Source organism: Puma concolor, unplaced genomic scaffold (genome assembly GCF_028749965.1).
Source record: "Puma concolor isolate L17-30 unplaced genomic scaffold, mPumCon1.1.hap2 unalloc_scaffold_77, whole genome shotgun sequence".
Classification (NCBI taxonomy): domain Eukaryota; kingdom Metazoa; phylum Chordata; class Mammalia; order Carnivora; family Felidae; genus Puma; species Puma concolor.
Window position 1 is genome coordinate 47078 of NW_028240288.1, and position 26964 is coordinate 74041.

The 26964-nt window shown below is 73.4% G+C and overlaps 22 non-coding genes across 22 annotated transcripts; all 22 read left to right on the plus strand.

Moving 5' to 3' along the window:
• The first annotated feature begins 815 nt into the window (after nucleotides 1–815).
• LOC147570904 (5S ribosomal RNA) lies at nucleotides 816–934 on the plus strand. The gene has a single exon (XR_015247945.1). It is a non-coding gene; the product is annotated as a 5S ribosomal RNA (ribosomal RNA).
• A 1086-nt stretch (nucleotides 935–2020) lies between these two features.
• On the plus strand, nucleotides 2021–2139 carry LOC147570905 (5S ribosomal RNA). The gene has a single exon (XR_015247946.1). It is a non-coding gene; the product is annotated as a 5S ribosomal RNA (ribosomal RNA).
• A 1082-nt stretch (nucleotides 2140–3221) lies between these two features.
• LOC147570906 (5S ribosomal RNA) lies at nucleotides 3222–3340 on the plus strand. The gene has a single exon (XR_015247948.1). It is a non-coding gene; the product is annotated as a 5S ribosomal RNA (ribosomal RNA).
• Nucleotides 3341–4413: 1073 nt separating this feature from the next.
• LOC147570907 (5S ribosomal RNA) lies at nucleotides 4414–4532 on the plus strand. Its single transcript, XR_015247949.1, has one exon. It is a non-coding gene; the product is annotated as a 5S ribosomal RNA (ribosomal RNA).
• Nucleotides 4533–5618: 1086 nt separating this feature from the next.
• Nucleotides 5619–5737, plus strand: LOC147570908 (5S ribosomal RNA). Its single transcript, XR_015247916.1, has one exon. It is a non-coding gene; the product is annotated as a 5S ribosomal RNA (ribosomal RNA).
• Nucleotides 5738–6819: 1082 nt separating this feature from the next.
• Nucleotides 6820–6938, plus strand: LOC147570909 (5S ribosomal RNA). Its single transcript, XR_015247950.1, has one exon. It is a non-coding gene; the product is annotated as a 5S ribosomal RNA (ribosomal RNA).
• A 1081-nt stretch (nucleotides 6939–8019) lies between these two features.
• On the plus strand, nucleotides 8020–8138 carry LOC147570910 (5S ribosomal RNA). Its single transcript, XR_015247917.1, has one exon. It is a non-coding gene; the product is annotated as a 5S ribosomal RNA (ribosomal RNA).
• A 1073-nt stretch (nucleotides 8139–9211) lies between these two features.
• Nucleotides 9212–9330, plus strand: LOC147570911 (5S ribosomal RNA). The gene has a single exon (XR_015247951.1). It is a non-coding gene; the product is annotated as a 5S ribosomal RNA (ribosomal RNA).
• Nucleotides 9331–10412: 1082 nt separating this feature from the next.
• Nucleotides 10413–10531, plus strand: LOC147570912 (5S ribosomal RNA). The gene has a single exon (XR_015247952.1). It is a non-coding gene; the product is annotated as a 5S ribosomal RNA (ribosomal RNA).
• Nucleotides 10532–11608: 1077 nt separating this feature from the next.
• On the plus strand, nucleotides 11609–11727 carry LOC147570913 (5S ribosomal RNA). Its single transcript, XR_015247953.1, has one exon. It is a non-coding gene; the product is annotated as a 5S ribosomal RNA (ribosomal RNA).
• Nucleotides 11728–12798: 1071 nt separating this feature from the next.
• LOC147570914 (5S ribosomal RNA) lies at nucleotides 12799–12917 on the plus strand. The gene has a single exon (XR_015247954.1). It is a non-coding gene; the product is annotated as a 5S ribosomal RNA (ribosomal RNA).
• A 1082-nt stretch (nucleotides 12918–13999) lies between these two features.
• On the plus strand, nucleotides 14000–14118 carry LOC147570915 (5S ribosomal RNA). The gene has a single exon (XR_015247906.1). It is a non-coding gene; the product is annotated as a 5S ribosomal RNA (ribosomal RNA).
• Nucleotides 14119–15205: 1087 nt separating this feature from the next.
• Nucleotides 15206–15324, plus strand: LOC147570916 (5S ribosomal RNA). The gene has a single exon (XR_015247955.1). It is a non-coding gene; the product is annotated as a 5S ribosomal RNA (ribosomal RNA).
• A 1081-nt stretch (nucleotides 15325–16405) lies between these two features.
• On the plus strand, nucleotides 16406–16524 carry LOC147570917 (5S ribosomal RNA). Its single transcript, XR_015247956.1, has one exon. It is a non-coding gene; the product is annotated as a 5S ribosomal RNA (ribosomal RNA).
• A 1069-nt stretch (nucleotides 16525–17593) lies between these two features.
• On the plus strand, nucleotides 17594–17712 carry LOC147570918 (5S ribosomal RNA). The gene has a single exon (XR_015247957.1). It is a non-coding gene; the product is annotated as a 5S ribosomal RNA (ribosomal RNA).
• A 1079-nt stretch (nucleotides 17713–18791) lies between these two features.
• LOC147570919 (5S ribosomal RNA) lies at nucleotides 18792–18910 on the plus strand. The gene has a single exon (XR_015247959.1). It is a non-coding gene; the product is annotated as a 5S ribosomal RNA (ribosomal RNA).
• A 1077-nt stretch (nucleotides 18911–19987) lies between these two features.
• On the plus strand, nucleotides 19988–20106 carry LOC147570920 (5S ribosomal RNA). Its single transcript, XR_015247960.1, has one exon. It is a non-coding gene; the product is annotated as a 5S ribosomal RNA (ribosomal RNA).
• A 1087-nt stretch (nucleotides 20107–21193) lies between these two features.
• On the plus strand, nucleotides 21194–21312 carry LOC147570921 (5S ribosomal RNA). Its single transcript, XR_015247961.1, has one exon. It is a non-coding gene; the product is annotated as a 5S ribosomal RNA (ribosomal RNA).
• Nucleotides 21313–22381: 1069 nt separating this feature from the next.
• On the plus strand, nucleotides 22382–22500 carry LOC147570922 (5S ribosomal RNA). Its single transcript, XR_015247962.1, has one exon. It is a non-coding gene; the product is annotated as a 5S ribosomal RNA (ribosomal RNA).
• A 1079-nt stretch (nucleotides 22501–23579) lies between these two features.
• Nucleotides 23580–23698, plus strand: LOC147570923 (5S ribosomal RNA). The gene has a single exon (XR_015247963.1). It is a non-coding gene; the product is annotated as a 5S ribosomal RNA (ribosomal RNA).
• Nucleotides 23699–24784: 1086 nt separating this feature from the next.
• Nucleotides 24785–24903, plus strand: LOC147570924 (5S ribosomal RNA). Its single transcript, XR_015247837.1, has one exon. It is a non-coding gene; the product is annotated as a 5S ribosomal RNA (ribosomal RNA).
• Nucleotides 24904–25966: 1063 nt separating this feature from the next.
• LOC147570925 (5S ribosomal RNA) lies at nucleotides 25967–26085 on the plus strand. Its single transcript, XR_015247838.1, has one exon. It is a non-coding gene; the product is annotated as a 5S ribosomal RNA (ribosomal RNA).
• The last annotated feature ends 879 nt before the right edge of the window (nucleotides 26086–26964 follow it).

Consider the following 26964-nt stretch of genomic DNA (forward strand, 5'->3'; position numbering starts at 1 on the left):
CGCTCCCCGCTCCCCGCTCCCCGCACCGGGCGAAATCCCACTGCACCGGCTGGAAGCCACGCCCCAGCTTTGCACCTTTCCTGACACTGCACCCGCACGGAGGGGTGGGGGGGTGCGGCGAGGGCGGGACCGGGGGCTGGCGCCTGGGGACTGGAGGGTGGGGGCTGGGTGGGTGGATCCAAAAACACAGGAGCGGGCGGGGCAGCGAGACCCCAAACACAGACTCCGCCACAGGACTGGGCTCCCTGGGTCCCGGACCTCTTCCCTCCCTCCAGCCCCCATCCCCAGGGCCCCCGGCGTTTCGCGAGGCCCAGCTAGGGCTGCGGGCTCGCGCTGGTGATGTTCTGTGGGGGCGCTGGGGCCTCCGGGCTGGCTGCGCTCGCCCTGCGACTGGGGAGGAGGCGCTGAGAACCCGGCGGGAGGGGGGGCGCCCAGAAGGCACGGCCGGCCTGATGCCCCACGCTCGCTTCCACCCTCTTCCCAGTGAGCGGCCCGACGTGGTGCGGTGCGGTGCGGTGCGGTGCGGTGCGGTGCGGGATGGAAGCGGAGGCGGGCGTGGGGCCAAGCCGGGAGCAGTCTGCCAGAGTCCCGGGATCGGTGAAGGCCGGGGCTTGCGCCACAGCGCCTTGCCAGGGTCCTCTTGCGCCGCCTCCGCCACCCGCCCGGGGCCCGCGGCGGAGGGCGGCGGCAGCGAGGCAGGCAGCCAGGCAGGCAGGCAGGCAGGCAGGCAGGCGCGTGCATGGGTGAAGCGCGGCACCCGCTGGGCTTGGGATGCGTGGAGCAGGCTCTTGAGGCGCCCAGCGGCAGCCGCCGGCGTCTACGGCCATACCACCCTGAACGCGCCCGATCTCGTCTGATCTCGGAAGCTAAGCAGGGTCGGGCCTGGTTAGTACTTGGATGGGAGACCGCCTGGGAATACCGGGTGCTGTAGGCTTTTGCCTTTTGCCTGTTGCCTGTTGCCTCTGGCCTCCTTGACCTCTCCTTTGGCGCCCGCCGCCCCTCCCCCTCCCTCCGTGTGTCCCTCTCTCCCCGGGGAGGGGAGCGCGGCTCCGGGGGCCAAACACACCCCGGCGGCCACTGCTCCCTCAGCCCCTCCCGGGCCGGCAAAGCGGCCTGGCCTGGCCTAGCCTGGCCCCGCCCCGCCCCGCCCCGCCCCCCCCCGAGCCCGCACACCCCACGGCACTTCACAAGGGGTCCGCTCCCCGCTCCCCGCTCCCCGCACCGGGCGAAATCCCACTGCACCGGCTGGAAGCCACGCCCCAGCTTTGCACCTTTCCTGACACTGCACCCGCACGGAGGGGTGGGGGGGTGCGGCGAGGGCGGGACCGGGGGCTGGCGCCTGGGGACTGGAGGGTGGGGGCTGGGTGGGTGGATCCAAAAACACAGGAGCGGGCGGGGCAGCGAGACCCCAAACACAGACTCCGCCACAGGACTGGGCTCCCTGGGTCCCGGACCTCTTCCCTCCCTCCAGCCCCCATCCCCAGGGCCCCCGGCGTTTCGCGAGGCCCAGCTAGGGCTGCGGGCTCGCGCTGGTGATGTTCTGTGGGGGCGCTGGGGCCTCCGGGCTGGCTGCGCTCGCCCTGCGACTGGGGAGGAGGCGCTGAGAACCCGGCGGGAGGGGGGGCGCCCAGAAGGCACGGCCGGCCTGATGCCCCACGCTCGCTTCCACCCTCTTCCCAGTGAGCGGCCCGACGTGGTGCGGTGCGGTGCGGTGCGGTGCGGTGCGGTGCGGTGCGGGATGGAAGCGGAGGCGGGCGTGGGGCCAAGCCGGGAGCAGTCTGCCAGAGTCCCGGGATCGGTGAAGGCCGGGGCTTGCGCCACAGCGCCTTGCCAGGGTCCTCTTGCGCCGCCTCCGCCACCCGCCCGGGGCCCGCGGCGGAGGGCGGCGGCAGCGAGGCAGGCAGCCAGGCAGGCAGGCAGGCAGGCAGGCAGGCAGGCGCGTGCATGGGTGAAGCGCGGCACCCGCTGGGCTTGGGATGCGTGGAGCAGGCTCTTGAGGCGCCCAGCGGCAGCCGCCGGCGTCTACGGCCATACCACCCTGAACGCGCCCGATCTCGTCTGATCTCGGAAGCTAAGCAGGGTCGGGCCTGGTTAGTACTTGGATGGGAGACCGCCTGGGAATACCGGGTGCTGTAGGCTTTTGCCTTTTGCCTGTTGCCTGTTGCCTCTGGCCTCCTTGACCTCTCCTTTGGCGCCCGCCGCCCCTCCCCCTCCCTCCGTGTGTCCCTCTCTCCCCGGGGAGGGGAGCGCGGCTCCGGGGGCCAAACACACCCCGGCGGCCACTGCTCCCTCAGCCCCTCCCGGGCCGGCAAAGCGGCCTGGCCTGGCCTAGCCTGGCCCCGCCCCGCCCCGCCCCGCCCCCCCCCCCGAGCCCGCACACCCCACGGCACTTCACAAGGGGTCCGCTCCCCGCTCCCCGCTCCCCGCACCGGGCGAAATCCCACTGCACCGGCTGGAAGCCACGCCCCAGCTTTGCACCTTTCCTGACACTGCACCCGCACGGAGGGGTGGGGGGGTGCGGCGAGGGCGGGACCGGGGGCTGGCGCCTGGGGACTGGAGGGTGGGGGCTGGGTGGGTGGATCCAAAAACACAGGAGCGGGCGGGGCAGCGAGACCCCAAACACAGACTCCGCCACAGGACTGGGCTCCCTGGGTCCCGGACCTCTTCCCTCCCTCCAGCCCCCATCCCCAGGGCCCCCGGCGTTTCGCGAGGCCCAGCTAGGGCTGCGGGCTCGCGCTGGTGATGTTCTGTGGGGGCGCTGGGGCCTCCGGGCTGGCTGCGCTCGCCCTGCGACTGGGGAGGAGGCGCTGAGAACCCGGCGGGAGGGGGGGCGCCCAGAAGGCACGGCCGGCCTGATGCCCCACGCTCGCTTCCACCCTCTTCCCAGTGAGCGGCCCGACGTGGTGCGGTGCGGTGCGGTGCGGTGCGGTGCGGGATGGAAGCGGAGGCGGGCGTGGGGCCAAGCCGGGAGCAGTCTGCCAGAGTCCCGGGATCGGTGAAGGCCGGGGCTTGCGCCACAGCGCCTTGCCAGGGTCCTCTTGCGCCGCCTCCGCCACCCGCCCGGGGCCCGCGGCGGAGGGCGGCGGCAGCGAGGCAGGCAGCCAGGCAGGCAGGCAGGCAGGCAGGCAGGCAGGCAGGCGCGTGCATGGGTGAAGCGCGGCACCCGCTGGGCTTGGGATGCGTGGAGCAGGCTCTTGAGGCGCCCAGCGGCAGCCGCCGGCGTCTACGGCCATACCACCCTGAACGCGCCCGATCTCGTCTGATCTCGGAAGCTAAGCAGGGTCGGGCCTGGTTAGTACTTGGATGGGAGACCGCCTGGGAATACCGGGTGCTGTAGGCTTTTGCCTTTTGCCTGTTGCCTGTTGCCTCTGGCCTCCTTGACCTCTCCTTTGGCGCCCGCCGCCCCTCCCCCTCCCTCCGTGTGTCCCTCTCTCCCCGGGGAGGGGAGCGCGGCTCCGGGGGCCAAACACACCCCGGCGGCCACTGCTCCCTCAGCCCCTCCCGGGCCGGCAAAGCGGCCTGGCCTGGCCTAGCCTGGCCCCGCCCCGCCCCGCCCCGCCCCCCCCCCGAGCCCGCACACCCCACGGCACTTCACAAGGGGTCCGCTCCCCGCTCCCCGCTCCCCGCACCGGGCGAAATCCCACTGCACCGGCTGGAAGCCACGCCCCAGCTTTGCACCTTTCCTGACACTGCACCCGCACGGAGGGGTGGGGGGGTGCGGCGAGGGCGGGACCGGGGGCTGGCGCCTGGGGACTGGAGGGTGGGGGCTGGGTGGGTGGATCCAAAAACACAGGAGCGGGCGGGGCAGCGAGACCCCAAACACAGACTCCGCCACAGGACTGGGCTCCCTGGGTCCCGGACCTCTTCCCTCCCTCCAGCCCCCATCCCCAGGGCCCCCGGCGTTTCGCGAGGCCCAGCTAGGGCTGCGGGCTCGCGCTGGTGATGTTCTGTGGGGGCGCTGGGGCCTCCGGGCTGGCTGCGCTCGCCCTGCGACTGGGGAGGAGGCGCTGAGAACCCGGCGGGAGGGGGGGCGCCCAGAAGGCACGGCCGGCCTGATGCCCCACGCTCGCTTCCACCCTCTTCCCAGTGAGCGGCCCGACGTGGTGCGGTGCGGTGCGGTGCGGTGCGGTGCGGGATGGAAGCGGAGGCGGGCGTGGGGCCAAGCCGGGAGCAGTCTGCCAGAGTCCCGGGATCGGTGAAGGCCGGGGCTTGCGCCACAGCGCCTTGCCAGGGTCCTCTTGCGCCGCCTCCGCCACCCGCCCGGGGCCCGCGGCGGAGGGCGGCGGCAGCGAGGCAGGCAGCCAGGCAGGCAGGCAGGCAGGCAGGCAGGCGCGTGCATGGGTGAAGCGCGGCACCCGCTGGGCTTGGGATGCGTGGAGCAGGCTCTTGAGGCGCCCAGCGGCAGCCGCCGGCGTCTACGGCCATACCACCCTGAACGCGCCCGATCTCGTCTGATCTCGGAAGCTAAGCAGGGTCGGGCCTGGTTAGTACTTGGATGGGAGACCGCCTGGGAATACCGGGTGCTGTAGGCTTTTGCCTTTTGCCTGTTGCCTGTTGCCTCTGGCCTCCTTGACCTCTCCTTTGGCGCCCGCCGCCCCTCCCCCTCCCTCCGTGTGTCCCTCTCTCCCCGGGGAGGGGAGCGCGGCTCCGGGGGCCAAACACACCCCGGCGGCCACTGCTCCCTCAGCCCCTCCCGGGCCGGCAAAGCGGCCTGGCCTGGCCTAGCCTGGCCCCGCCCCGCCCCGCCCCGCCCCCCCCCGAGCCCGCACACCCCACGGCACTTCACAAGGGGTCCGCTCCCCGCTCCCCGCTCCCCGCACCGGGCGAAATCCCACTGCACCGGCTGGAAGCCACGCCCCAGCTTTGCACCTTTCCTGACACTGCACCCGCACGGAGGGGTGGGGGGGTGCGGCGAGGGCGGGACCGGGGGCTGGCGCCTGGGGACTGGAGGGTGGGGGCTGGGTGGGTGGATCCAAAAACACAGGAGCGGGCGGGGCAGCGAGACCCCAAACACAGACTCCGCCACAGGACTGGGCTCCCTGGGTCCCGGACCTCTTCCCTCCCTCCAGCCCCCATCCCCAGGGCCCCCGGCGTTTCGCGAGGCCCAGCTAGGGCTGCGGGCTCGCGCTGGTGATGTTCTGTGGGGGCGCTGGGGCCTCCGGGCTGGCTGCGCTCGCCCTGCGACTGGGGAGGAGGCGCTGAGAACCCGGCGGGAGGGGGGGCGCCCAGAAGGCACGGCCGGCCTGATGCCCCACGCTCGCTTCCACCCTCTTCCCAGTGAGCGGCCCGACGTGGTGCGGTGCGGTGCGGTGCGGTGCGGTGCGGTGCGGTGCGGGATGGAAGCGGAGGCGGGCGTGGGGCCAAGCCGGGAGCAGTCTGCCAGAGTCCCGGGATCGGTGAAGGCCGGGGCTTGCGCCACAGCGCCTTGCCAGGGTCCTCTTGCGCCGCCTCCGCCACCCGCCCGGGGCCCGCGGCGGAGGGCGGCGGCAGCGAGGCAGGCAGCCAGGCAGGCAGGCAGGCAGGCAGGCAGGCAGGCGCGTGCATGGGTGAAGCGCGGCACCCGCTGGGCTTGGGATGCGTGGAGCAGGCTCTTGAGGCGCCCAGCGGCAGCCGCCGGCGTCTACGGCCATACCACCCTGAACGCGCCCGATCTCGTCTGATCTCGGAAGCTAAGCAGGGTCGGGCCTGGTTAGTACTTGGATGGGAGACCGCCCGGGAATACCGGGTGCTGTAGGCTTTTGCCTTTTGCCTGTTGCCTGTTGCCTCTGGCCTCCTTGACCTCTCCTTTGGCGCCCGCCGCCCCTCCCCCTCCCTCCGTGTGTCCCTCTCTCCCCGGGGAGGGGAGCGCGGCTCCGGGAGCCAAACACACCCCGGCGGCCACTGCTCCCTCAGCCCCTCCCGGGCCGGCAAAGCGGCCTGGCCTGGCCTAGCCTGGCCCCGCCCCGCCCCGCCCCGCCCCCCCCCCCCCCGAGCCCGCACACCCCACGGCACTTCACAAGGGGTCCGCTCCCCGCTCCCCGCTCCCCGCACCGGGCGAAATCCCACTGCACCGGCTGGAAGCCACGCCCCAGCTTTGCACCTTTCCTGACACTGCACCCGCACGGAGGGGTGGGGGGGTGCGGCGAGGGCGGGACCGGGGGCTGGCGCCTGGGGACTGGAGGGTGGGGGCTGGGTGGGTGGATCCAAAAACACAGGAGCGGGCGGGGCAGCGAGACCCCAAACACAGACTCCGCCACAGGACTGGGCTCCCTGGGTCCCGGACCTCTTCCCTCCCTCCAGCCCCCATCCCCAGGGCCCCCGGCGTTTCGCGAGGCCCAGCTAGGGCTGCGGGCTCGCGCTGGTGATGTTCTGTGGGGGCGCTGGGGCCTCCGGGCTGGCTGCGCTCGCCCTGCGACTGGGGAGGAGGCGCTGAGAACCCGGCGGGAGGGGGGGCGCCCAGAAGGCACGGCCGGCCTGATGCCCCACGCTCGCTTCCACCCTCTTCCCAGTGAGCGGCCCGACGTGGTGCGGTGCGGTGCGGTGCGGTGCGGTGCGGTGCGGGATGGAAGCGGAGGCGGGCGTGGGGCCAAGCCGGGAGCAGTCTGCCAGAGTCCCGGGATCGGTGAAGGCCGGGGCTTGCGCCACAGCGCCTTGCCAGGGTCCTCTTGCGCCGCCTCCGCCACCCGCCCGGGGCCCGCGGCGGAGGGCGGCGGCAGCGAGGCAGGCAGCCAGGCAGGCAGGCAGGCAGGCAGGCAGGCGCGTGCATGGGTGAAGCGCGGCACCCGCTGGGCTTGGGATGCGTGGAGCAGGCTCTTGAGGCGCCCAGCGGCAGCCGCCGGCGTCTACGGCCATACCACCCTGAACGCGCCCGATCTCGTCTGATCTCGGAAGCTAAGCAGGGTCGGGCCTGGTTAGTACTTGGATGGGAGACCGCCTGGGAATACCGGGTGCTGTAGGCTTTTGCCTTTTGCCTGTTGCCTGTTGCCTCTGGCCTCCTTGACCTCTCCTTTGGCGCCCGCCGCCCCTCCCCCTCCCTCCGTGTGTCCCTCTCTCCCCGGGGAGGGGAGCGCGGCTCCGGGGGCCAAACACACCCCGGCGGCCACTGCTCCCTCAGCCCCTCCCGGGCCGGCAAAGCGGCCTGGCCTGGCCTAGCCTGGCCCCGCCCCGCCCCGCCCCGCCCCCCCCCGAGCCCGCACACCCCACGGCACTTCACAAGGGGTCCGCTCCCCGCTCCCCGCTCCCCGCACCGGGCGAAATCCCACTGCACCGGCTGGAAGCCACGCCCCAGCTTTGCACCTTTCCTGACACTGCACCCGCACGGAGGGGTGGGGGGGTGCGGCGAGGGCGGGACCGGGGGCTGGCGCCTGGGGACTGGAGGGTGGGGGCTGGGTGGGTGGATCCAAAAACACAGGAGCGGGCGGGGCAGCGAGACCCCAAACACAGACTCCGCCACAGGACTGGGCTCCCTGGGTCCCGGACCTCTTCCCTCCCTCCAGCCCCCATCCCCAGGGCCCCCGGCGTTTCGCGAGGCCCAGCTAGGGCTGCGGGCTCGCGCTGGTGATGTTCTGTGGGGGCGCTGGGGCCTCCGGGCTGGCTGCGCTCGCCCTGCGACTGGGGAGGAGGCGCTGAGAACCCGGCGGGAGGGGGGGCGCCCAGAAGGCACGGCCGGCCTGATGCCCCACGCTCGCTTCCACCCTCTTCCCAGTGAGCGGCCCGACGTGGTGCGGTGCGGTGCGGTGCGGTGCGGTGCGGTGCGGGATGGAAGCGGAGGCGGGCGTGGGGCCAAGCCGGGAGCAGTCTGCCAGAGTCCCGGGATCGGTGAAGGCCGGGGCTTGCGCCACAGCGCCTTGCCAGGGTCCTCTTGCGCCGCCTCCGCCACCCGCCCGGGGCCCGCGGCGGAGGGCGGCGGCAGCGAGGCAGGCAGCCAGGCAGGCAGGCAGGCAGGCAGGCAGGCAGGCGCGTGCATGGGTGAAGCGCGGCACCCGCTGGGCTTGGGATGCGTGGAGCAGGCTCTTGAGGCGCCCAGCGGCAGCCGCCGGCGTCTACGGCCATACCACCCTGAACGCGCCCGATCTCGTCTGATCTCGGAAGCTAAGCAGGGTCGGGCCTGGTTAGTACTTGGATGGGAGACCGCCCGGGAATACCGGGTGCTGTAGGCTTTTGCCTTTTGCCTGTTGCCTGTTGCCTCTGGCCTCCTTGACCTCTCCTTTGGCGCCCGCCGCCCCTCCCCCTCCCTCCGTGTGTCCCTCTCTCCCCGGGGAGGGGAGCGCGGCTCCGGGAGCCAAACACACCCCGGCGGCCACTGCTCCCTCAGCCCCTCCCGGGCCGGCAAAGCGGCCTGGCCTGGCCTAGCCTGGCCCCGCCCCGCCCCGCCCCGCCCCCCCCCCCCGAGCCCGCACACCCCACGGCACTTCACAAGGGGTCCGCTCCCCGCTCCCCGCACCGGGCGAAATCCCACTGCACCGGCTGGAAGCCACGCCCCAGCTTTGCACCTTTCCTGACACTGCACCCGCACGGAGGGGTGGGGGGGTGCGGCGAGGGCGGGACCGGGGGCTGGCGCCTGGGGACTGGAGGGTGGGGGCTGGGTGGGTGGATCCAAAAACACAGGAGCGGGCGGGGCAGCGAGACCCCAAACACAGACTCCGCCACAGGACTGGGCTCCCTGGGTCCCGGACCTCTTCCCTCCCTCCAGCCCCCATCCCCAGGGCCCCCGGCGTTTCGCGAGGCCCAGCTAGGGCTGCGGGCTCGCGCTGGTGATGTTCTGTGGGGGCGCTGGGGCCTCCGGGCTGGCTGCGCTCGCCCTGCGACTGGGGAGGAGGCGCTGAGAACCCGGCGGGAGGGGGGGCGCCCAGAAGGCACGGCCGGCCTGATGCCCCACGCTCGCTTCCACCCTCTTCCCAGTGAGCGGCCCGACGTGGTGCGGTGCGGTGCGGTGCGGTGCGGTGCGGTGCGGGATGGAAGCGGAGGCGGGCGTGGGGCCAAGCCGGGAGCAGTCTGCCAGAGTCCCGGGATCGGTGAAGGCCGGGGCTTGCGCCACAGCGCCTTGCCAGGGTCCTCTTGCGCCGCCTCCGCCACCCGCCCGGGGCCCGCGGCGGAGGGCGGCGGCAGCGAGGCAGGCAGCCAGGCAGGCAGGCAGGCAGGCAGGCAGGCGCGTGCATGGGTGAAGCGCGGCACCCGCTGGGCTTGGGATGCGTGGAGCAGGCTCTTGAGGCGCCCAGCGGCAGCCGCCGGCGTCTACGGCCATACCACCCTGAACGCGCCCGATCTCGTCTGATCTCGGAAGCTAAGCAGGGTCGGGCCTGGTTAGTACTTGGATGGGAGACCGCCTGGGAATACCGGGTGCTGTAGGCTTTTGCCTTTTGCCTGTTGCCTGTTGCCTCTGGCCTCCTTGACCTATCCTTTGGCGCCCGCCGCCCCTCCCCCTCCCTCCGTGTGTCCCTCTCTCCCCGGGGAGGGGAGCGCGGCTCCGGGGGCCAAACACACCCCGGCGGCCACTGCTCCCTCAGCCCCTCCCGGGCCGGCAAAGCGGCCTGGCCTGGCCTAGCCTGGCCCCGCCCCGCCCCGCCCCGCCCCCCCCCGAGCCCGCACACCCCACGGCACTTCACAAGGGGTCCGCTCCCCGCTCCCCGCTCCCCGCACCGGGCGAAATCCCACTGCACCGGCTGGAAGCCACGCCCCAGCTTTGCACCTTTCCTGACACTGCACCCGCACGGAGGGGTGGGGGGGTGCGGCGAGGGCGGGACCGGGGGCTGGCGCCTGGGGACTGGAGGGTGGGGGCTGGGTGGGTGGATCCAAAAACACAGGAGCGGGCGGGGCAGCGAGACCCCAAACACAGACTCCGCCACAGGACTGGGCTCCCTGGGTCCCGGACCTCTTCCCTCCCTCCAGCCCCCATCCCCAGGGCCCCCGGCGTTTCGCGAGGCCCAGCTAGGGCTGCGGGCTCGCGCTGGTGATGTTCTGTGGGGGCGCTGGGGCCTCCGGGCTGGCTGCGCTCGCCCTGCGACTGGGGAGGAGGCGCTGAGAACCCGGCGGGAGGGGGGGCGCCCAGAAGGCACGGCCGGCCTGATGCCCCACGCTCGCTTCCACCCTCTTCCCAGTGAGCGGCCCGACGTGGTGCGGTGCGGTGCGGTGCGGTGCGGTGCGGTGCGGTGCGGGATGGAAGCGGAGGCGGGCGTGGGGCCAAGCCGGGAGCAGTCTGCCAGAGTCCCGGGATCGGTGAAGGCCGGGGCTTGCGCCACAGCGCCTTGCCAGGGTCCTCTTGCGCCGCCTCCGCCACCCGCCCGGGGCCCGCGGCGGAGGGCGGCGGCAGCGAGGCAGGCAGCCAGGCAGGCAGGCAGGCAGGCAGGCAGGCGCGTGCATGGGTGAAGCGCGGCACCCGCTGGGCTTGGGATGCGTGGAGCAGGCTCTTGAGGCGCCCAGCGGCAGCCGCCGGCGTCTACGGCCATACCACCCTGAACGCGCCCGATCTCGTCTGATCTCGGAAGCTAAGCAGGGTCGGGCCTGGTTAGTACTTGGATGGGAGACCGCCTGGGAATACCGGGTGCTGTAGGCTTTTGCCTTTTGCCTGTTGCCTGTTGCCTCTGGCCTCCTTGACCTCTCCTTTGGCGCCCGCCGCCCCTCCCCCTCCCTCCGTGTGTCCCTCTCTCCCCGGGGAGGGGAGCGCGGCTCCGGGGGCCAAACACACCCCGGCGGCCACTGCTCCCTCAGCCCCTCCCGGGCCGGCAAAGCGGCCTGGCCTGGCCTAGCCTGGCCCCGCCCCGCCCCGCCCCGCCCCCCCCCCGAGCCCGCACACCCCACGGCACTTCACAAGGGGTCCGCTCCCCGCTCCCCGCTCCCCGCACCGGGCGAAATCCCACTGCACCGGCTGGAAGCCACGCCCCAGCTTTGCACCTTTCCTGACACTGCACCCGCACGGAGGGGTGGGGGGGTGCGGCGAGGGCGGGACCGGGGGCTGGCGCCTGGGGACTGGAGGGTGGGGGCTGGGTGGGTGGATCCAAAAACACAGGAGCGGGCGGGGCAGCGAGACCCCAAACACAGACTCCGCCACAGGACTGGGCTCCCTGGGTCCCGGACCTCTTCCCTCCCTCCAGCCCCCATCCCCAGGGCCCCCGGCGTTTCGCGAGGCCCAGCTAGGGCTGCGGGCTCGCGCTGGTGATGTTCTGTGGGGGCGCTGGGGCCTCCGGGCTGGCTGCGCTCGCCCTGCGACTGGGGAGGAGGCGCTGAGAACCCGGCGGGAGGGGGGGCGCCCAGAAGGCACGGCCGGCCTGATGCCCCACGCTCGCTTCCACCCTCTTCCCAGTGAGCGGCCCGACGTGGTGCGGTGCGGTGCGGTGCGGTGCGGTGCGGGATGGAAGCGGAGGCGGGCGTGGGGCCAAGCCGGGAGCAGTCTGCCAGAGTCCCGGGATCGGTGAAGGCCGGCGCTTGCGCCACAGCGCCTTGCCAGGGTCCTCTTGCGCCGCCTCCGCCACCCGCCCGGGGCCCGCGGCGGAGGGCGGCGGCAGCGAGGCAGGCAGCCAGGCAGGCAGGCAGGCAGGCAGGCAGGCAGGCGCGTGCATGGGTGAAGCGCGGCACCCGCTGGGCTTGGGATGCGTGGAGCAGGCTCTTGAGGCGCCCAGCGGCAGCCGCCGGCGTCTACGGCCATACCACCCTGAACGCGCCCGATCTCGTCTGATCTCGGAAGCTAAGCAGGGTCGGGCCTGGTTAGTACTTGGATGGGAGACCGCCTGGGAATACCGGGTGCTGTAGGCTTTTGCCTTTTGCCTGTTGCCTGTTGCCTCTGGCCTCCTTGACCTCTCCTTTGGCGCCCGCCGCCCCTCCCCCTCCCTCCGTGTGTCCCTCTCTCCCCGGGGAGGGGAGCGCGGCTCCGGGGGCCAAACACACCCCGGCGGCCACTGCTCCCTCAGCCCCTCCCGGGCCGGCAAAGCGGCCTGGCCTGGCCTAGCCTGGCCCCGCCCCGCCCCGCCCCGCCCCCCCCCGAGCCCGCACACCCCACGGCACTTCACAAGGGGTCCGCTCCCCGCTCCCCGCTCCCCGCACCGGGCGAAATCCCACTGCACCGGCTGGAAGCCACGCCCCAGCTTTGCACCTTTCCTGACACTGCACCCGCACGGAGGGGTGGGGGGGTGCGGCGAGGGCGGGACCGGGGGCTGGCGCCTGGGGACTGGAGGGTGGGGGCTGGGTGGGTGGATCCAAAAACACAGGAGCGGGCGGGGCAGCGAGACCCCAAACACAGACTCCGCCACAGGACTGGGCTCCCTGGGTCCCGGACCTCTTCCCTCCCTCCAGCCCCCATCCCCAGGGCCCCCGGCGTTTCGCGAGGCCCAGCTAGGGCTGCGGGCTCGCGCTGGTGATGTTCTGTGGGGGCGCTGGGGCCTCCGGGCTGGCTGCGCTCGCCCTGCGACTGGGGAGGAGGCGCTGAGAACCCGGCGGGAGGGGGGGCGCCCAGAAGGCACGGCCGGCCTGATGCCCCACGCTCGCTTCCACCCTCTTCCCAGTGAGCGGCCCAACGTGGTGCGGTGCGGTGCGGTGCGGTGCGGGATGGAAGCGGAGGCGGGCGTGGGGCCAAGCCGGGAGCAGTCTGCCAGAGTCCCGGGATCGGTGAAGGCCGGGGCTTGCGCCACAGCGCCTTGCCAGGGTCCTCTTGCGCCGCCTCCGCCACCCGCCCGGGGCCCGCGGCGGAGGGCGGCGGCAGCGAGGCAGGCAGCCAGGCAGGCAGGCAGGCAGGCAGGCAGGCAGGCGCGTGCATGGGTGAAGCGCGGCACCCGCTGGGCTTGGGATGCGTGGAGCAGGCTCTTGAGGCGCCCAGCGGCAGCCGCCGGCGTCTACGGCCATACCACCCTGAACGCGCCCGATCTCGTCTGATCTCGGAAGCTAAGCAGGGTCGGGCCTGGTTAGTACTTGGATGGGAGACCGCCTGGGAATACCGGGTGCTGTAGGCTTTTGCCTTTTGCCTGTTGCCTGTTGCCTCTGGCCTCCTTGACCTCTCCTTTGGCGCCCGCCGCCCCTCCCCCTCCCTCCGTGTGTCCCTCTCTCCCCGGGGAGGGGAGCGCGGCTCCGGGAGCCAAACACACCCCGGCGGCCACTGCTCCCTCAGCCCCTCCCGGGCCGGCAAAGCGGCCTGGCCTGGCCTAGCCTGGCCCCGCCCCGCCCCGCCCCGCCCCCCCCCCGAGCCCGCACACCCCACGGCACTTCACAAGGGGTCCGCTCCCCGCTCCCCGCTCCCCGCACCGGGCGAAATCCCACTGCACCGGCTGGAAGCCACGCCCCAGCTTTGCACCTTTCCTGACACTGCACCCGCACGGAGGGGTGGGGGGGTGCGGCGAGGGCGGGACCGGGGGCTGGCGCCTGGGGACTGGAGGGTGGGGGCTGGGTGGGTGGATCCAAAAACACAGGAGCGGGCGGGGCAGCGAGACCCCAAACACAGACTCCGCCACAGGACTGGGCTCCCTGGGTCCCGGACCTCTTCCCTCCCTCCAGCCCCCATCCCCAGGGCCCCCGGCGTTTCGCGAGGCCCAGCTAGGGCTGCGGGCTCGCGCTGGTGATGTTCTGTGGGGGCGCTGGGGCCTCCGGGCTGGCTGCGCTCGCCCTGCGACTGGGGAGGAGGCGCTGAGAACCCGGCGGGAGGGGGGGCGCCCAGAAGGCACGGCCGGCCTGATGCCCCACGCTCGCTTCCACCCTCTTCCCAGTGAGCGGCCCGACGTGGTGCGGTGCGGTGCGGTGCGGTGCGGTGCGGTGCGGGATGGAAGCGGAGGCGGGCGTGGGGCCAAGCCGGGAGCAGTCTGCCAGAGTCCCGGGATCGGTGAAGGCCGGGGCTTGCGCCACAGCGCCTTGCCAGGGTCCTCTTGCGCCGCCTCCGCCACCCGCCCGGGGCCCGCGGCGGAGGGCGGCGGCAGCGAGGCAGGCAGCCAGGCAGGCAGGCAGGCAGGCAGGCAGGCAGGCGCGTGCATGGGTGAAGCGCGGCACCCGCTGGGCTTGGGATGCGTGGAGCAGGCTCTTGAGGCGCCCAGCGGCAGCCGCCGGCGTCTACGGCCATACCACCCTGAAGGCGCCCGATCTCGTCTGATCTCGGAAGCTAAGCAGGGTCGGGCCTGGTTAGTACTTGGATGGGAGACCGCCTGGGAATACCGGGTGCTGTAGGCTTTTGCCTTTTGCCTGTTGCCTGTTGCCTCTGGCCTCCTTGACCTCTCCTTTGGCGCCCGCCGCCCCTCCCCCTCCCTCCGTGTGTCCCTCTCTCCCCGGGGAGGGGAGCGCGGCTCCGGGGGCCAAACACACCCCGGCGGCCACTGCTCCCTCAGCCCCTCCCGGGCCGGCAAAGCGGCCTGGCCTGGCCTAGCCTGGCCCCGCCCCGCCCCGCCCCGCCCCCCCCCCGAGCCCGCACACCCCACGGCACTTCACAAGGGGTCCGCTCCCCGCTCCCCGCTCCCCGCACCGGGCGAAATCCCACTGCACCGGCTGGAAGCCACGCCCCAGCTTTGCACCTTTCCTGACACTGCACCCGCACGGAGGGGTGGGGGGGTGCGGCGAGGGCGGGACCGGGGGCTGGCGCCTGGGGACTGGAGGGTGGGGGCTGGGTGGGTGGATCCAAAAACACAGGAGCGGGCGGGGCAGCGAGACCCCAAACACAGACTCCGCCACAGGACTGGGCTCCCTGGGTCCCGGACCTCTTCCCTCCCTCCAGCCCCCATCCCCAGGGCCCCCGGCGTTTCGCGAGGCCCAGCTAGGGCTGCGGGCTCGCGCTGGTGATGTTCTGTGGGGGCGCTGGGGCCTCCGGGCTGGCTGCGCTCGCCCTGCGACTGGGGAGGAGGCGCTGAGAACCCGGCGGGAGGGGGGGCGCCCAGAAGGCACGGCCGGCCTGATGCCCCACGCTCGCTTCCACCCTCTTCCCAGTGAGCGGCCCGACGTGGTGCGGTGCGGTGCGGTGCGGTGCGGTGCGGTGCGGTGCGGGATGGAAGCGGAGGCGGGCGTGGGGCCAAGCCGGGAGCAGTCTGCCAGAGTCCCGGGATCGGTGAAGGCCGGGGCTTGCGCCACAGCGCCTTGCCAGGGTCCTCTTGCGCCGCCTCCGCCACCCGCCCGGGGCCCGCGGCGGAGGGCGGCGGCAGCGAGGCAGGCAGCCAGGCAGGCAGGCAGGCAGGCAGGCAGGCAGGCGCGTGCATGGGTGAAGCGCGGCACCCGCTGGGCTTGGGATGCGTGGAGCAGGCTCTTGAGGCGCCCAGCGGCAGCCGCCGGCGTCTACGGCCATACCACCCTGAACGCGCCCGATCTCGTCTGATCTCGGAAGCTAAGCAGGGTCGGGCCTGGTTAGTACTTGGATGGGAGACCGCCTGGGAATACCGGGTGCTGTAGGCTTTTGCCTTTTGCCTGTTGCCTGTTGCCTCTGGCCTCCTTGACCTCTCCTTTGGCGCCCGCCGCCCCTCCCCCTCCCTCCGTGTGTCCCTCTCTCCCCGGGGAGGGGAGCGCGGCTCCGGGGGCCAAACACACCCCGGCGGCCACTGCTCCCTCAGCCCCTCCCGGGCCGGCAAAGCGGCCTGGCCTGGCCTAGCCTGGCCCCGCCCCGCCCCGCCCCGCCCCCCCCCGAGCCCGCACACCCCACGGCACTTCACAAGGGGTCCGCTCCCCGCTCCCCGCTCCCCGCACCGGGCGAAATCCCACTGCACCGGCTGGAAGCCACGCCCCAGCTTTGCACCTTTCCTGACACTGCACCCGCACGGAGGGGTGGGGGGGTGCGGCGAGGGCGGGACCGGGGGCTGGCGCCTGGGGACTGGAGGGTGGGGGCTGGGTGGGTGGATCCAAAAACACAGGAGCGGGCGGGGCAGCGAGACCCCAAACACAGACTCCGCCACAGGACTGGGCTCCCTGGGTCCCGGACCTCTTCCCTCCCTCCAGCCCCCATCCCCAGGGCCCCCGGCGTTTCGCGAGGCCCAGCTAGGGCTGCGGGCTCGCGCTGGTGATGTTCTGTGGGGGCGCTGGGGCCTCCGGGCTGGCTGCGCTCGCCCTGCGACTGGGGAGGAGGCGCTGAGAACCCGGCGGGAGGGGGGGCGCCCAGAAGGCACGGCCGGCCTGATGCCCCACGCTCGCTTCCACCCTCTTCCCAGTGAGCGGCCCGACGTGGTGCGGTGCGGTGCGGTGCGGTGCGGTGCGGTGCGGGATGGAAGCGGAGGCGGGCGTGGGGCCAAGCCGGGAGCAGTCTGCCAGAGTCCCGGGATCGGTGAAGGCCGGGGCTTGCGCCACAGCGCCTTGCCAGGGTCCTCTTGCGCCGCCTCCGCCACCCGCCCGGGGCCCGCGGCGGAGGGCGGCGGCAGCGAGGCAGGCAGCCAGGCAGGCAGGCAGGCAGGCAGGCAGGCAGGTGCGTGCATGGGTGAAGCGCGGCACCCGCTGGGCTTGGGATGCGTGGAGCAGGCTCTTGAGGCGCCCAGCGGCAGCCGCCGGCGTCTACGGCCATACCACCCTGAACGCGCCCGATCTCGTCTGATCTCGGAAGCTAAGCAGGGTCGGGCCTGGTTAGTACTTGGATGGGAGACCGCCTGGGAATACCGGGTGCTGTAGGCTTTTGCCTTTTGCCTGTTGCCTGTTGCCTCTGGCCTCCTTGACCTCTCCTTTGGCGCCCGCCGCCCCTCCCCCTCCCTCCGTGTGTCCCTCTCTCCCCGGGGAGGGGAGCGCGGCTCCGGGGGCCAAACACACCCCGGCGGCCACTGCTCCCTCAGCCCCTCCCGGGCCGGCAAAGCGGCCTGGCCTGGCCTAGCCTGGCCCCGCCCCGCCCCGCCCCCCCGAGCCCGCACACCCCACGGCACTTCACAAGGGGTCCGCTCCCCGCTCCCCGCTCCCCGCACCGGGCGAAATCCCACTGCACCGGCTGGAAGCCACGCCCCAGCTTTGCACCTTTCCTGACACTGCACCCGCACGGAGGGGTGGGGGGGTGCGGCGAGGGCGGGACCGGGGGCTGGCGCCTGGGGACTGGAGGGTGGGGGCTGGGTGGGTGGATCCAAAAACACAGGAGCGGGCGGGGCAGCGAGACCCCAAACACAGACTCCGCCACAGGACTGGGCTCCCTGGGTCCCGGACCTCTTCCCTCCCTCCAGCCCCCATCCCCAGGGCCCCCGGCGTTTCGCGAGGCCCAGCTAGGGCTGCGGGCTCGCGCTGGTGATGTTCTGTGGGGGCGCTGGGGCCTCCGGGCTGGCTGCGCTCGCCCTGCGACTGGGGAGGAGGCGCTGAGAACCCGGCGGGAGGGGGGGCGCCCAGAAGGCACGGCCGGCCTGATGCCCCACGCTCGCTTCCACCCTCTTCCCAGTGAGCGGCCCGACGTGGTGCGGTGCGGTGCGGTGCGGTGCGGTGCGGGATGGAAGCGGAGGCGGGCGTGGGGCCAAGCCGGGAGCAGTCTGCCAGAGTCCCGGGATCGGTGAAGGCCGGGGCTTGCGCCACAGCGCCTTGCCAGGGTCCTCTTGCGCCGCCTCCGCCACCCGCCCGGGGCCCGCGGCGGAGGGCGGCGGCAGCGAGGCAGGCAGCCAGGCAGGCAGGCAGGCAGGCAGGCAGGCAGGCGCGTGCATGGGTGAAGCGCGGCACCCGCTGGGCTTGGGATGCGTGGAGCAGGCTCTTGAGGCGCCCAGCGGCAGCCGCCGGCGTCTACGGCCATACCACCCTGAACGCGCCCGATCTCGTCTGATCTCGGAAGCTAAGCAGGGTCGGGCCTGGTTAGTACTTGGATGGGAGACCGCCTGGGAATACCGGGTGCTGTAGGCTTTTGCCTTTTGCCTGTTGCCTGTTGCCTCTGGCCTCCTTGACCTCTCCTTTGGCGCCCGCCGCCCCTCCCCCTCCCTCCGTGTGTCCCTCTCTCCCCGGGGAGGGGAGCGCGGCTCCGGGGGCCAAACACACCCCGGCGGCCACTGCTCCCTCAGCCCCTCCCGGGCCGGCAAAGCGGCCTGGCCTGGCCTAGCCTGGCCCCGCCCCGCCCCGCCCCGCCCCCCCCCCCGAGCCCGCACACCCCACGGCACTTCACAAGGGGTCCGCTCCCCGCTCCCTGCTCCCCGCACCGGGCGAAATCCCACTGCACCGGCTGGAAGCCACGCCCCAGCTTTGCACCTTTCCTGACACTGCACCCGCACGGAGGGGTGGGGGGGTGCGGCGAGGGCGGGACCGGGGGCTGGCGCCTGGGGACTGGAGGGTGGGGGCTGGGTGGGTGGATCCAAAAACACAGGAGCGGGCGGGGCAGCGAGACCCCAAACACAGACTCCGCCACAGGACTGGGCTCCCTGGGTCCCGGACCTCTTCCCTCCCTCCAGCCCCCATCCCCAGGGCCCCCGGCGTTTCGCGAGGCCCAGCTAGGGCTGCGGGCTCGCGCTGGTGATGTTCTGTGGGGGCGCTGGGGCCTCCGGGCTGGCTGCGCTCGCCCTGCGACTGGGGAGGAGGCGCTGAGAACCCGGCGGGAGGGGGGGCGCCCAGAAGGCACGGCCGGCCTGATGCCCCACGCTCGCTTCCACCCTCTTCCCAGTGAGCGGCCCGACGTGGTGCGGTGCGGTGCGGTGCGGTGCGGTGCGGTGCGGGATGGAAGCGGAGGCGGGCGTGGGGCCAAGCCGGGAGCAGTCTGCCAGAGTCCCGGGATCGGTGAAGGCCGGGGCTTGCGCCACAGCGCCTTGCCAGGGTCCTCTTGCGCCGCCTCCGCCACCCGCCCGGGGCCCGCGGCGGAGGGCGGCGGCAGCGAGGCAGGCAGCCAGGCAGGCAGGCAGGCAGGCAGGCAGGCGCGTGCATGGGTGAAGCGCGGCACCCGCTGGGCTTGGGATGCGTGGAGCAGGCTCTTGAGGCGCCCAGCGGCAGCCGCCGGCGTCTACGGCCATACCACCCTGAACGCGCCCGATCTCGTCTGATCTCGGAAGCTAAGCAGGGTCGGGCCTGGTTAGTACTTGGATGGGAGACCGCCTGGGAATACCGGGTGCTGTAGGCTTTTGCCTTTTGCCTGTTGCCTGTTGCCTCTGGCCTCCTTGACCTCTCCTTTGGCGCCCGCCGCCCCTCCCCCTCCCTCCGTGTGTCCCTCTCTCCCCGGGGAGGGGAGCGCGGCTCCGGGGGCCAAACACACCCCGGCGGCCACTGCTCCCTCAGCCCCTCCCGGGCCGGCAAAGCGGCCTGGCCTGGCCTAGCCTGGCCCCGCCCCGCCCCGCCCCGCCCCCCCCCCGAGCCCGCACACCCCACGGCACTTCACAAGGGGTCCGCTCCCCGCTCCCCGCTCCCCGCACCGGGCGAAATCCCACTGCACCGGCTGGAAGCCACGCCCCAGCTTTGCACCTTTCCTGACACTGCACCCGCACGGAGGGGTGGGGGGGTGCGGCGAGGGCGGGACCGGGGGCTGGCGCCTGGGGACTGGAGGGTGGGGGCTGGGTGGGTGGATCCAAAAACACAGGAGCGGGCGGGGCAGCGAGACCCCAAACACAGACTCCGCCACAGGACTGGGCTCCCTGGGTCCCGGACCTCTTCCCTCCCTCCAGCCCCCATCCCCAGGGCCCCCGGCGTTTCGCGAGGCCCAGCTAGGGCTGCGGGCTCGCGCTGGTGATGTTCTGTGGGGGCGCTGGGGCCTCCGGGCTGGCTGCGCTCGCCCTGCGACTGGGGAGGAGGCGCTGAGAACCCGGCGGGAGGGGGGGCGCCCAGAAGGCACGGCCGGCCTGATGCCCCACGCTCGCTTCCACCCTCTTCCCAGTGAGCGGCCCGACGTGGTGCGGTGCGGTGCGGTGCGGTGCGGTGCGGGATGGAAGCGGAGGCGGGCGTGGGGCCAAGCCGGGAGCAGTCTGCCAGAGTCCCGGGATCGGTGAAGGCCGGGGCTTGCGCCACAGCGCCTTGCCAGGGTCCTCTTGCGCCGCCTCCGCCACCCGCCCGGGGCCCGCGGCGGAGGGCGGCGGCAGCGAGGCAGGCAGCCAGGCAGGCAGGCAGGCAGGCAGGCAGGCAGGCGCGTGCATGGGTGAAGCGCGGCACCCGCTGGGCTTGGGATGCGTGGAGCAGGCTCTTGAGGCGCCCAGCGGCAGCCGCCGGCGTCTACGGCCATACCACCCTGAACGCGCCCGATCTCGTCTGATCTCGGAAGCTAAGCAGGGTCGGGCCTGGTTAGTACTTGGATGGGAGACCGCCTGGGAATACCGGGTGCTGTAGGCTTTTGCCTTTTGCCTGTTGCCTGTTGCCTCTGGCCTCCTTGACCTCTCCTTTGGCGCCCGCCGCCCCTCCCCCTCCCTCCGTGTGTCCCTCTCTCCCCGGGGAGGGGAGCGCGGCTCCGGGGGCCAAACACACCCCGGCGGCCACTGCTCCCTCAGCCCCTCCCGGGCCGGCAAAGCGGCCTGGCCTGGCCTAGCCTGGCCCCGCCCCGCCCCGCCCCGCCCCCCCCCCGAGCCCGCACACCCCACGGCACTTCACAAGGGGTCCGCTCCCCGCTCCCCGCTCCCCGCACCGGGCGAAATCCCACTGCACCGGCTGGAAGCCACGCCCCAGCTTTGCACCTTTCCTGACACTGCACCCGCACGGAGGGGTGGGGGGGTGCGGCGAGGGCGGGACCGGGGGCTGGCGCCTGGGGACTGGAGGGTGGGGGCTGGGTGGGTGGATCCAAAAACACAGGAGCGGGCGGGGCAGCGAGACCCCAAACACAGACTCCGCCACAGGACTGGGCTCCCTGGGTCCCGGACCTCTTCCCTCCCTCCAGCCCCCATCCCCAGGGCCCCCGGCGTTTCGCGAGGCCCAGCTAGGGCTGCGGGCTCGCGCTGGTGATGTTCTGTGGGGGCGCTGGGGCCTCCGGGCTGGCTGCGCTCGCCCTGCGACTGGGGAGGAGGCGCTGAGAACCCGGCGGGAGGGGGGGCGCCCAGAAGGCACGGCCGGCCTGATGCCCCACGCTCGCTTCCACCCTCTTCCCAGTGAGCGGCCCGACGTGGTGCGGTGCGGTGCGGTGCGGTGCGGTGCGGTGCGGTGCGGGATGGAAGCGGAGGCGGGCGTGGGGCCAAGCCGGGAGCAGTCTGCCAGAGTCCCGGGATCGGTGAAGGCCGGGGCTTGCGCCACAGCGCCTTGCCAGGGTCCTCTTGCGCCGCCTCCGCCACCCGCCCGGGGCCCGCGGCGGAGGGCGGCGGCAGCGAGGCAGGCAGCCAGGCAGGCAGGCAGGCAGGCAGGCAGGCAGGCGCGTGCATGGGTGAAGCGCGGCACCCGCTGGGCTTGGGATGCGTGGAGCAGGCTCTTGAGGCGCCCAGCGGCAGCCGCCGGCGTCTACGGCCATACCACCCTGAACGCGCCCGATCTCGTCTGATCTCGGAAGCTAAGCAGGGTCGGGCCTGGTTAGTACTTGGATGGGAGACCGCCTGGGAATACCGGGTGCTGTAGGCTTTTGCCTTTTGCCTGTTGCCTGTTGCCTCTGGCCTCCTTGACCTCTCCTTTGGCGCCCGCCGCCCCTCCCCCTCCCTCCGTGTGTCCCTCTCTCCCCGGGGAGGGGAGCGCGGCTCCGGGGGCCAAACACACCCCGGCGGCCACTGCTCCCTCAGCCCCTCCCGGGCCGGCAAAGCGGCCTGGCCTGGCCTAGCCTGGCCCCGCCCCGCCCCGCCCCCCCGAGCCCGCACACCCCACGGCACTTCACAAGGGGTCCGCTCCCCGCTCCCCGCTCCCCGCACCGGGCGAAATCCCACTGCACCGGCTGGAAGCCACGCCCCAGCTTTGCACCTTTCCTGACACTGCACCCGCACGGAGGGGTGGGGGGGTGCGGCGAGGGCGGGACCGGGGGCTGGCGCCTGGGGACTGGAGGGTGGGGGCTGGGTGGGTGGATCCAAAAACACAGGAGCGGGCGGGGCAGCGAGACCCCAAACACAGACTCCGCCACAGGACTGGGCTCCCTGGGTCCCGGACCTCTTCCCTCCCTCCAGCCCCCATCCCCAGGGCCCCCGGCGTTTCGCGAGGCCCAGCTAGGGCTGCGGGCTCGCGCTGGTGATGTTCTGTGGGGGCGCTGGGGCCTCCGGGCTGGCTGCGCTCGCCCTGCGACTGGGGAGGAGGCGCTGAGAACCCGGCGGGAGGGGGGGCGCCCAGAAGGCACGGCCGGCCTGATGCCCCACGCTCGCTTCCACCCTCTTCCCAGTGAGCGGCCCGACGTGGTGCGGTGCGGTGCGGTGCGGTGCGGTGCGGGATGGAAGCGGAGGCGGGCGTGGGGCCAAGCCGGGAGCAGTCTGCCAGAGTCCCGGGATCGGTGAAGGCCGGGGCTTGCGCCACAGCGCCTTGCCAGGGTCCTCTTGCGCCGCCTCCGCCACCCGCCCGGGGCCCGCGGCGGAGGGCGGCGGCAGCGAGGCAGGCAGCCAGGCAGGCAGGCAGGCAGGCAGGCAGGCAGGCGCGTGCATGGGTGAAGCGCGGCACCCGCTGGGCTTGGGATGCGTGGAGCAGGCTCTTGAGGCGCCCAGCGGCAGCCGCCGGCGTCTACGGCCATACCACCCTGAACGCGCCCGATCTCGTCTGATCTCGGAAGCTAAGCAGGGTCGGGCCTGGTTAGTACTTGGATGGGAGACCGCCTGGGAATACCGGGTGCTGTAGGCTTTTGCCTTTTGCCTGTTGCCTGTTGCCTCTGGCCTCCTTGACCTCTCCTTTGGCGCCCGCCGCCCCTCCCCCTCCCTCCGTGTGTCCCTCTCTCCCCGGGGAGGGGAGCGCGGCTCCGGGGGCCAAACACACCCCGGCGGCCACTGCTCCCTCAGCCCCTCCCGGGCCGGCAAAGCGGCCTGGCCTGGCCTAGCCTGGCCCCGCCCCGCCCCGCCCCGCCCCCCCCCCCGAGCCCGCACACCCCACGGCACTTCACAAGGGGTCCGCTCCCCGCTCCCTGCTCCCCGCACCGGGCGAAATCCCACTGCACCGGCTGGAAGCCACGCCCCAGCTTTGCACCTTTCCTGACACTGCACCCGCACGGAGGGGTGGGGGGGTGCGGCGAGGGCGGGACCGGGGGCTGGCGCCTGGGGACTGGAGGGTGGGGGCTGGGTGGGTGGATCCAAAAACACAGGAGCGGGCGGGGCAGCGAGACCCCAAACACAGACTCCGCCACAGGACTGGGCTCCCTGGGTCCCGGACCTCTTCCCTCCCTCCAGGCCCCATCCCCAGGGCCCCCGGCGTTTCGCGAGGCCCAGCTAGGGCTGCGGGCTCGCGCTGGTGATGTTCTGTGGGGGCGCTGGGGCCTCCGGGCTGGCTGCGCTCGCCCTGCGACTGGGGAGGAGGCGCTGAGAACCCGGCGGGAGGGGGGGCGCCCAGAAGGCACGGCCGGCCTGATGCCCCACGCTCGCTTCCACCCTCTTCCCAGTGAGCGGCCCGACGTGGTGCGGTGCGGTGCGGTGCGGTGCGGTGCGGTGCGGGATGGAAGCGGAGGCGGGCGTGGGGCCAAGCCGGGAGCAGTCTGCCAGAGTCCCGGGATCGGTGAAGGCCGGGGCTTGCGCCACAGCGCCTTGCCAGGGTCCTCTTGCGCCGCCTCCGCCACCCGCCCGGGGCCCGCGGCGGAGGGCGGCGGCAGCGAGGCAGGCAGCCAGGCAGGCAGGCAGGCAGGCAGGCAGGCGCGTGCATGGGTGAAGCGCGGCACCCGCTGGGCTTGGGATGCGTGGAGCAGGCTCTTGAGGCGCCCAGCGGCAGCCGCCGGCGTCTACGGCCATACCACCCTGAACGCGCCCGATCTCGTCTGATCTCGGAAGCTAAGCAGGGTCGGGCCTGGTTAGTACTTGGATGGGAGACCGCCTGGGAATACCGGGTGCTGTAGGCTTTTGCCTTTTGCCTGTTGCCTGTTGCCTCTGGCCTCCTTGACCTCTCCTTTGGCGCCCGCCGCCCCTCCCCCTCCCTCCGTGTGTCCCTCTCTCCCCGGGGAGGGGAGCGCGGCTCCGGGGGCCAAACACACCCCGGCGGCCACTGCTCCCTCAGCCCCTCCCGGGCCGGCAAAGCGGCCTGGCCTGGCCTAGCCTGGCCCCGCCCCGCCCCGCCCCGCCCCCCCCCGAGCCCGCACACCCCACGGCACTTCACAAGGGGTCCGCTCCCCGCTCCCCGCTCCCCGCACCGGGCGAAATCCCACTGCACCGGCTGGAAGCCACGCCCCAGCTTTGCACCTTTCCTGACACTGCACCCGCACGGAGGGGTGGGGGGGTGCGGCGAGGGCGGGACCGGGGGCTGGCGCCTGGGGACTGGAGGGTGGGGGCTGGGTGGGTGGATCCAAAAACACAGGAGCGGGCGGGGCAGCGAGACCCCAAACACAGACTCCGCCACAGGACTGGGCTCCCTGGGTCCCGGACCTCTTCCCTCCCTCCAGCCCCCATCCCCAGGGCCCCCGGCGTTTCGCGAGGCCCAGCTAGGGCTGCGGGCTCGCGCTGGTGATGTTCTGTGGGGGCGCTGGGGCCTCCGGGCTGGCTGCGCTCGCCCTGCGACTGGGGAGGAGGCGCTGAGAACCCGGCGGGAGGGGGGGCGCCCAGAAGGCACGGCCGGCCTGATGCCCCACGCTCGCTTCCACCCTCTTCCCAGTGAGCGGCCCGACGTGGTGCGGTGCGGTGCGGTGCGGTGCGGTGCGGTGCGGTGCGGGATGGAAGCGGAGGCGGGCGTGGGGCCAAGCCGGGAGCAGTCTGCCAGAGTCCCGGGATCGGTGAAGGCCGGGGCTTGCGCCACAGCGCCTTGCCAGGGTCCTCTTGCGCCGCCTCCGCCACCCGCCCGGGGCCCGCGGCGGAGGGCGGCGGCAGCGAGGCAGGCAGCCAGGCAGGCAGGCAGGCAGGCAGGCAGGCAGGCGCGTGCATGGGTGAAGCGCGGCACCCGCTGGGCTTGGGATGCGTGGAGCAGGCTCTTGAGGCGCCCAGCGGCAGCCGCCGGCGTCTACGGCCATACCACCCTGAACGCGCCCGATCTCGTCTGATCTCGGAAGCTAAGCAGGGTCGGGCCTGGTTAGTACTTGGATGGGAGACCGCCTGGGAATACCGGGTGCTGTAGGCTTTTGCCTTTTGCCTGTTGCCTGTTGCCTCTGGCCTCCTTGACCTCTCCTTTGGCGCCCGCCGCCCCTCCCCCTCCCTCCGTGTGTCCCTCTCTCCCCGGGGAGGGGAGCGCGGCTCCGGGGGCCAAACACACCCCGGCGGCCACTGCTCCCTCAGCCCCTCCCGGGCCGGCAAAGCGGCCTGGCCTGGCCTAGCCTGGCCCCGCCCCGCCCCGCCCCGCCCCCCCCCCGAGCCCGCACACCCCACGGCACTTCACAAGGGGTCCGCTCCCCGCTCCCCGCTCCCCGCACCGGGCGAAATCCCACTGCACCGGCTGGAAGCCACGCCCCAGCTTTGCACCTTTCCTGACACTGCACCCGCACGGAGGGGTGGGGGGGTGCGGCGAGGGCGGGACCGGGGGCTGGCGCCTGGGGACTGGAGGGTGGGGGCTGGGTGGGTGGATCCAAAAACACAGGAGCGGGCGGGGCAGCGAGACCCCAAACACAGACTCCGCCACAGGACTGGGCTCCCTGGGTCCCGGACCTCTTCCCTCCCTCCAGCCCCCATCCCCAGGGCCCCCGGCGTTTCGCGAGGCCCAGCTAGGGCTGCGGGCTCGCGCTGGTGATGTTCTGTGGGGGCGCTGGGGCCTCCGGGCTGGCTGCGCTCGCCCTGCGACTGGGGAGGAGGCGCTGAGAACCCGGCGGGAGGGGGGGCGCCCAGAAGGCACGGCCGGCCTGATGCCCCACGCTCGCTTCCACCCTCTTCCCAGTGAGCGGCCCGACGTGGTGCGGTGCGGTGCGGTGCGGGATGGAAGCGGAGGCGGGCGTGGGGCCAAGCCGGGAGCAGTCTGCCAGAGTCCCGGGATCGGTGAAGGCCGGGGCTTGCGCCACAGCGCCTTGCCAGGGTCCTCTTGCGCCGCCTCCGCCACCCGCCCGGGGCCCGCGGCGGAGGGCGGCGGCAGCGAGGCAGGCAGCCAGGCAGGCAGGCAGGCAGGCAGGCAGGCGCGTGCATGGGTGAAGCGCGGCACCCGCTGGGCTTGGGATGCGTGGAGCAGGCTCTTGAGGCGCCCAGCGGCAGCCGCCGGCGTCTACGGCCATACCACCCTGAACGCGCCCGATCTCGTCTGATCTCGGAAGCTAAGCAGGGTCGGGCCTGGTTAGTACTTGGATGGGAGACCGCCTGGGAATACCGGGTGCTGTAGGCTTTTGCCTTTTGCCTGTTGCCTGTTGCCTCTGGCCTCCTTGACCTCTCCTTTGGCGCCCGCCGCCCCTCCCCCTCCCTCCGTGTGTCCCTCTCTCCCCGGGGAGGGGAGCGCGGCTCCGGGGGCCAAACACACCCCGGCGGCCACTGCTCCCTCAGCCCCTCCCGGGCCGGCAAAGCGGCCTGGCCTGGCCTAGCCTGGCCCCGCCCCGCCCCGCCCCGCCCCCCCCCCGAGCCCGCACACCCCACGGCACTTCACAAATGGTCCGTTCCCCGCTCCCTGCTCCCCGCACCGGGCGAAATCCCACTGCACCGGCTGGAAGCCACGCCCCAGCTTTGCACCTTTCCTGACACTGCACCCGCACGGAGGGGTGGGGGGGTGCGGCGAGGGCGGGACCGGGGGCTGGCGCCTGGGGACTGGAGGGTGGGGGCTGGGTGGGTGGATCCAAAAACACAGGAGCGGGCGGGGCAGCGAGACCCCAAACACAGACTCCGCCACAGGACTGGGCTCCCTGGGTCCCGGACCTCTTCCCTCCCTCCAGCCCCCATCCCCAGGGCCCCCGGCGTTTCGCGAGGCCCAGCTAGGGCTGCGGGCTCGCGCTGGTGATGTTCTGTGGGGGCGCTGGGGCCTCCGGGCTGGCTGCGCTCGCCCTGCGACTGGGGAGGAGGCGCTGAGAACCCGGCGGGAGGGGGGGCGCCCAGAAGGCACGGCCGGCCTGATGCCCCACGCTCGCTTCCACCCTCTTCCCAGTGAGCGGCCCGACGTGGTGCGGTGCGGTGCGGTGCGGTGCGGTGCGGGATGGAAGCGGAGGCGGGCGTGGGGCCAAGCCGGGAGCAGTCTGCCAGAGTCCCGGGATCGGTGAAGGCCGGGGCTTGCGCCACA